General features: G+C 34.4%; 1 long non-coding RNA gene across 4 annotated transcripts; it reads right to left on the bottom strand.

Annotated features, from left to right (window-relative positions):
• Positions 1 to 1,911: 1,911 nt before the first annotated feature.
• LOC110929614 lies at positions 1,912 to 4,731 on the bottom strand. Of its 4 annotated transcripts, none has more exons than XR_002587289.2 (5): positions 4,232 to 4,731; positions 3,920 to 4,036; positions 2,961 to 3,007; positions 2,507 to 2,880; positions 1,912 to 2,417 (listed from the first exon to the last, which is right to left on the bottom strand). It is a non-coding gene; the product is annotated as an uncharacterized LOC110929614 (long non-coding RNA). The 4 variants fall into 4 exon arrangements; XR_002587290.2 differs by having other exon boundaries at positions 4,488 to 4,731; XR_002587287.2 differs by having other exon boundaries at positions 3,920 to 4,040; positions 4,301 to 4,730.
• Positions 4,732 to 7,657: the final 2,926 nt, after the last annotated feature.

Genomic DNA, 7,657 nt, shown 5'->3' with positions numbered 1-7,657 from the left:
CCCCCTCTCTCACGTTTAAGGGATCCTGATCCCTTTAAAGGTTTAAAGGTTTTCACCTTTCTCACGAATTGGGTTTAAACACCCCGCCTGGAGCGTAAGTTATCCAGGGATAGTTCAAGGTGGCGGGACCAGTTCATGTAAAAGTGGCTGACAATTTCGTTACTGTTGGCTATACCCTGGATCCTTAAGGTATATGAGGATTGATCACCCTCTCTCGCGAAAGGGTATTTTCATACTCTCTAAGGTTTAAAGGTTTTCACCTTTCTAAGTCTTGGAGTTTATACACTCCCGCCTGTAGCGCACGAAAACAAGAGTGTTTTCACACTCTTCTAAGGTTTAAAGGTTTTCACCTTTCTAAGTTTTGGGGTTTCCACATCCCCGCCTGTAGCGCACGAAAATTTGGGATTTTCCCCAGGATACTAAGGGTTTATTCCCAGTACAGTAAGGGTTTATCCCCAGTAAAACTAAAGTTTTTAACAAAGATTGTAAAGATATGACAAGTTGTGATTACACACGTTCTTTGTGGATAAGAAGCTACGAAGTTTAATCACAAAGTGAAGAAATACTCAAGTATGTCATGCACTGATGCAATATCCCGCACAGACAGGGGACATCCATGCCGGGGACATTGCAAAGGATTCAAAGGTTAAGGTTGGAAATTATTGCCTAAGTGTTTCTGGTATGATTTATTATTTTTCAAGTCTTCACTACGCCAAAATAGGGATACAGCCACACAAAAAAAGTGTGACTATATGTTTTTCGCCACACATATTTTTTTCAGGTCAAGTGTGACCAAAGCTAGAGTCATCGTAGGTATCATACGGCCACACACACTTTTTAGTGGCCGTAAAACTTAAAAGTGTGGCTAAAGGGTACCAACATTTTTGGTTAAAATCTGACATTTCCATCATTAAGTGTGGCTAAAGGATAGCAATGGCCACATGTATTTACTTTAAGCATGACCGTTACTGATATATAGTCACATAAATTACCAAAATTGTTTGTTTTAGCCACATCAATTACAAAAAAGTGTGGCAAAAAGGGTTGTTTTGATCAATTTTTTGCCCATTAAGTGTGGCTAAACGGTAGCAATGGCCACATGAATTGTTGTAAGTGTAGTCGTTTCCATTATATAGTCACATGAACTTACTATAAGTGTAGTTGTTTCTATAATACAGACACACAAATAAAAAACAAAGTGACTATGGTGTGGCTAATAGTTATTTATAGCCACACGAAATCTTGTAATTTTAAGTGTGACTATTGTCTAACCTTTGGTGACACGCATTTTTTTTTCTTATGGTGATTTCTATCATTTTGTCACACAAACAAGAAACAAAGTGATTATGGTGTGGCTATTGTCTAACCTTTGGTCACACATATTTGTTTCTCATGTCATTTGCCATAATCTCGTCACACAAACAAAATACAATGTGACGAATTGTGGCCGGTTCTATTATATAGTCACATTAATTTATTGTAAGTGTGGCCAAAAAACGTTTACTAGACACACCATTTTTGTAATGTTAAGTGTGACTATTTTCTAACCTTTGGTCACACGTATTTGTTTTCCCCATTTCTTTTGCTATATTTCGTCACACAAACAAAAAACAATGTCACGAAAGTGTGGCTAATAGTTATGTATAGCCACATGAAATTTGGTAATTTTAAGTGTATCTATTATCAACATTTGGTCACACATAATTTGTGTTTTCCGTGACATTTGTTATGGTTCCGCCACATAAAAAAATAATCTGACGAAAGTGTGGCTAACAGTTATGTATCGCCACATGAAATTTTATAATTTAAGTATGGCTATTGTCTAACATTGATCACACATATTTAGTGTGGTTTCATGTGGCCATTTTCATATAATTAGCCATTTTATTTTCAAATTTTATACAGTAACCGTGAGAAAATCTAAAGACCAAATGATATTAACAATAATAAGCCAAAATCCATACATAAGTTTTCAAAATACTATTTAAAGACAAACTTCTAATCAAAACCTATCTACCAAAGTTGCAAAGGGAATGCCTCTACACATAAACTAAGAACTAATTCTAGGTTGTTGTCTTCAAATCAATATACTCATTTCTTTTACACTTGAAAGTGCTGCAAATTTATATCAAGTCGTTTTGTCTTTGTGGAATGCTCCAAGATTTGATTGCAAAATCAATGACCAGCCACCAGATTCAAGTTGTGAACAATTCAATCAATGACCAGCTACCCGACATCAACGAGATCCGAGCTTTCTGAACTACTCAATCCCAATAAAAGCATGTCTGAATACATGCTCGCCAATGCAAATGTCATATGAAAAAACGTGTACGAATAACTCACTGGTTATGCTTCCACTTGTTTCTTGCCTTTGCCTGATTCCAGTTCCTCCGATTCTAGAAATGGTGATCGCTCACCTATTGTGAAAGGTGAACTAAAATTTTAGTTTCATGAATCCAATTTGAAAAAAAAAATGCAATTTATATGATCAAAGTACAAGTATTACCTTCTCTCGGATAAGATGAGGGGATAGGAATGATGTCAAAGAACCAGCACGTGGAGCATCATATAAAACTAATTAAACACTTGTAAGCATGCCAAGAATTAGTGTACCTACGGTGACAACTTTGGAATTGTTTAAACCATTGCAGGTGTAACACCACTCCAAGGTTGTATTGTAAATACAGAACCAAATCTAGAAGGCCTAACACCAATCCATAATATTGATGGGCAAAGACGTGTGCTTTCTGGTGCCCCGTTAGCTGGGAGTCAAGGGAGACCAAGGACCATGTTCTTCAGATGTTTCCTGTTTCCTTGGGTCTCAATTATACCAAAATCCTACCAGGCTTGTTGTGGCGTATATATTTCTTGCATGTGCTTCTGATTAGCAATAAAACAACCAAGAAGTTATACAACTTTAATCAAACTTGGTCACACAACTTATTAACAAAACAACTTACGCGGATCACGTTAGCCCTCTAAGACGATGCCTCATTTGAGCCAGCTCCTGAATTTAAAATAACATAGAATGTTAAGATATCATCCTCATGGTGTAGCATACTTTCTAGAACTGTACATTTGGTCAAGTAGAGGAAAGGAGAACTTGCCTGGTGAAACTTCATACTAGAACTGTACATCAAAATTGTTACTTAAAAACTATGAATGAAATTAGGTGTGGGCTCAAAAACTATCTCCAACACTCACATGGTATTTAAAAACGCACTTAAAAAGGTAAAAAAAAAACATAAAACAGCTATCAATTTGGTTGATCGGCAGTTATCTAAGCACATGGTAGTTTGGTATCCGTTTGTCGACATCCAGATCACCAAGTAAAGTAATTGCTAATTTTATTATTCATTTTTATAAGATTAGTTTAATGGTGCAAACGAGCCGAGCTACTCGGCTTGAAATAAAACTTGAACAAGTCGAGCTTAAGCGAGCTCGAGCACAAGCCTAGAAAAAAACTCGTTTAGTAAACGAGCCTAAGCTTCGCTTACTCTAGCCGGCTCACGAGCCTAAACGATCATATAATGTTTTATTAATATATTAAATATATATTTAATAATAATTATAATAAAATATAAAGTAGTTAATAGAATAATAAATGAATGAAACCCGAGCCATGATCGAGCTTGAAAATTACCTATGAGCCGAGCTCAAGCTCTAGCCCTAGATTAGATTATGTATATAATATTAAATAGACTTGCTTTAGTAGTATAATATACTTATACATAAAGTATGTGGTACACACATAAGGCAATATATAGAACTTTTACATAATAAAATAGCACGTTTGAGTTAATTCAACTCAATAAGAATAACCATGAATATTCTAATTGTCTAGTTGTAGCAAAAATTAACACTAAACTTAAAACTTGAGAACTTCATATCATTCATTGAGGTTAAACAAATATCATACCTGTACAAGATTAGCTGCAGAACACTCAATACAAGTTTCAATCTCCCTGTTGCATTATTGAAGCCATCACCAGCTCTAGACTCAAAAAGTTAACAAGGTAGTGTTCATCACGCAAATCTAGCTTGCAACCACAAACATCAATATACAACAAAAAAAAAGAGTTAGTTCACATTCAAACTACAACATAAGATTTAAACACAAATTAATTGACTATCCTATAAACTATGGCCTTATATAATTTAGCAGCATTAAGAGCTCTGACATATTCAACAATACAATAGAAATTCAAGTTAATGATCTAATTATACTCACTACAATCGTTGCAAAATCAAGTTAATCGAAGTAACTCTCAAAAACAACGAGACGATTAAGCGTAACTACCTAAAGATCGTTACACTCATGCCTCCGTCAGACTCCATTGATTCGACCGATAGATGAAATGTGAGCCTAAAAAGTTGGACAAAAGAGAGCTGACAGAGTCGGTGTTGTGTTGACTCGACCGAACTTGAATGGAAACACACCACAACAAACGAAGAACGTTCATGGAATCATGGGTTGTATGATTTACCGAAGCAGATCTCATTGCCTCCGTCACGGACTCCATTGATTCTTCCTTTGCTGTATTTAGGGACTTCGTTGTATAATCTGACAAACGTAAGATAGGAGATAGAGGGGCAGAGGAACGATGGTGGTCGAAGAGTTGGAAATCATTGGTGTGAAATTGGAAGCTAGGGTTTTGATTTGTTTGTCTAGAGTTTTGCTGTTGTTTATTAGAATTTTTTTTGGGGGGAGTTCAAAATGGGAGCCAGATTAGGTTGGGAGGGAAATTTTTAGAGGTGAAAATTTTAGGAGGAAAATATAAAGTTATAAAAAGTAAATTGAAATTATACAACTTTATTTAGTAAATTAACTAGTTTTTGCCCCGTCCGCGTTGTAGAGACCAAATCAAAAATTTCCCTCTCATAGCATGTATGTCTGTGTTTTTATTACTTGTACATACTATTCATTACACGATCTCAAAAAATTACATCGAGTCAACCACCCAAAATGATGGAACACTATAATTTTTAACTGGGGGAAAATTGTATTTTAAAGAGTGTGTGTCAGACTGCCGGCTAGCATAAATAAAAACAACACCGAGTCAACCAATTAAAACTAAACAATACTTTGTCAAAAAAAATAATAAATAAAACAATGGCATAACTGTAATTTTACACTGGGGCAAAATCATAATTTGACAGGGGAAAAAACATAAACGATGGCAAAACTGTAACGTTGAACTGAGGGCAATATCTTAGTTTGGCTGGAATGGGAAAATCAAAACTAATGGCAAAACTGTAATTTAAAGAGGACAAAATCGTAATATGGCTTGATCAATAGGAAAGTGCCACGCAAGCAGTTGGCCGCCCATTTCCTCCCGTGACAGAGAAACATTATTCCCTGCTATGTCTTATGTTGTTATTGGTAATGGTAATGGTAATTGGTAATTAAACTATATAATTTTAATCGTAAAGTCGTAATATTTCTTTTTTACATTCGCTAGTATCATGCATTTACCTTTTCTACGAAGAATTTTATCTTCTTATACTTATTCATTGTTTTATTGTTAATTTAGTCGGTAATTAATAGATCTCATCAATATACACATTTACTTTGAGTTTTAGAAAAATACGAATTTATATGATAAAATATATATGTATAAATTCTATAACTAATAAACTAATCACTATCATCTATTATGATTCATTAAGGCCTCATATAGTCTATTAAGACGTATATGATCTACTATTATCCATCGTAACCCATTAAGGCCCAGTTGGTCCATTAAGACATATATGATATACCATTGTCCATCATGATCCATTATGGCCCAATATGGTTTGTTAAGACATATATGATATAATGTTGTCCATCATGGTCAATTAAGGCCCGGTACAGTCTATTATTACATATTTGATATACTATTGTCCACCGTGATTCATTAAGGCCCAATATAGTCTATTAAGACATATAAGATCTACTATTATTCATCATGATTCATTAAGACCCAATATGGTCCATTAAGACATATGTGAACTAGCAATGTCCATCGTGATTCATTAAGGCCCAATATGGTCCATTAAGACATATATGATCTACTATCGTCTATTATGATCCATTAAAGCCTGATATGGTCTATTAAGACGGATAGAATCTTCTATTGTCCATTGTCATCTAATAAGGCCCAATATGGTCCATTAAAACATATATGATATATTATTGTCCATTCTGATCCATTAAGGCCCAATATGGTCCATTAAGACAATTATGATGTACTTTTGTTCATTATGATCCATTAAGGTCCAAAATATCCTGTTAAACATATATGATCTACTGTTGTCCATTGTGATCCATTAAGGCGCAACATGGTCCATTAAGATATATACGATCTACTATCGTCTATTATAATCCATTAAAGCCTAATTTGATCTATTAAGACGTATATGATCTACTATTGTCCATTTTTATCCGATAAGCCCAATATGGTCCATTAGGACATATATGATATATTATTGTCCATTGTGATTCATTGAGGCCCAATATGGTTTATTAAGACATGTATGAACTACTATTATCCACTGTGATCCATCAACACCCAATATGGTCCATTAACACAGTATATGATCTACTATCGTCTATTATGGTCCATTAACGCCTGATATGTTCTATGAAGACGTATATGATCTACTATTATCCATTGTCATCTATTAAGGTCCAATATGGTTCATTAAGACATATATGATATACTATTATCTATTGTGATCCATTAAGGCCCAATATGGTCCATATGACATGGATGATATGCTATTATCGTTTGTGATCCATTAATACTCTATATGGTCCATTGTCATCTCTACATCCATTATAAGGTTTCGGGTTTTTATAGTACTCAAACCCATTGACCTGTCATATGAACTGCCATAATGCAATTAACCCGTTTACCAATTAAAGTTGTAAACGAGACCAGCCGAACCAAACCAAACTAGGGTGGGCTTAGGCTCGGCTCATTTAAAAATTGATTCAAGCTAAGCCAACTTGTTTATCTTAACGACGTCTCATTTAAAAATTGATTTGAGGTGATCCAACTTGTTTTTTTCTTAACGAGCTGAATTTTTGGGCTTAGCTCGGCTCGGTTCTTCAAAACCTCGAGCTAGGCCATGGCACATCGAGGAGCCAGCTCGTTTATTTAAAACTAAAAGAAGACCAACAGAAGAAAACAAGTTGCCTTGATCTATATACATATATATTTAAAATCACTATTGCAAATTAAAACTATAGCTAACAATCTATTTCTTTCCATAAAAAAATAATCATATCACTAATTAAACACCATATCTTAATAATATATCAGAGTTTTGGGTTATAAGTTATATATGGGGTTTAATTTATACGTCTGTCATGTTTGATTTCATATTCAAAATTGATACCATTGACGTTATTATATTTGACTTTTTATAAAGTCAATGAACCTGGAAATTGATACCAGCCACCAAATTTATGCAAATATTATGGGCAGATCAAAACACGGGTAACACCAAATTTTCTCAAAGTTATACCATTCTTGACTTTTCAACGTCAACTGCATTCTACTACCTTGAATGCACATTCTTGACTTTTTAAAGTCAACTGAACTATTTTACACCTTTTGTGTTGATTAAGATCTTAACTTTGAGATGAAATATCAATGAATCCAACGAA

The sequence above is a fragment of the Helianthus annuus genome, chromosome 11 (assembly GCF_002127325.2).
Source record: "Helianthus annuus cultivar XRQ/B chromosome 11, HanXRQr2.0-SUNRISE, whole genome shotgun sequence".
NCBI lineage: Eukaryota > Viridiplantae > Streptophyta > Magnoliopsida > Asterales > Asteraceae > Helianthus > Helianthus annuus.
Note: the sequence above shows the minus strand (reverse complement) of the source record. Positions and strands in the feature narration are given on the sequence as shown.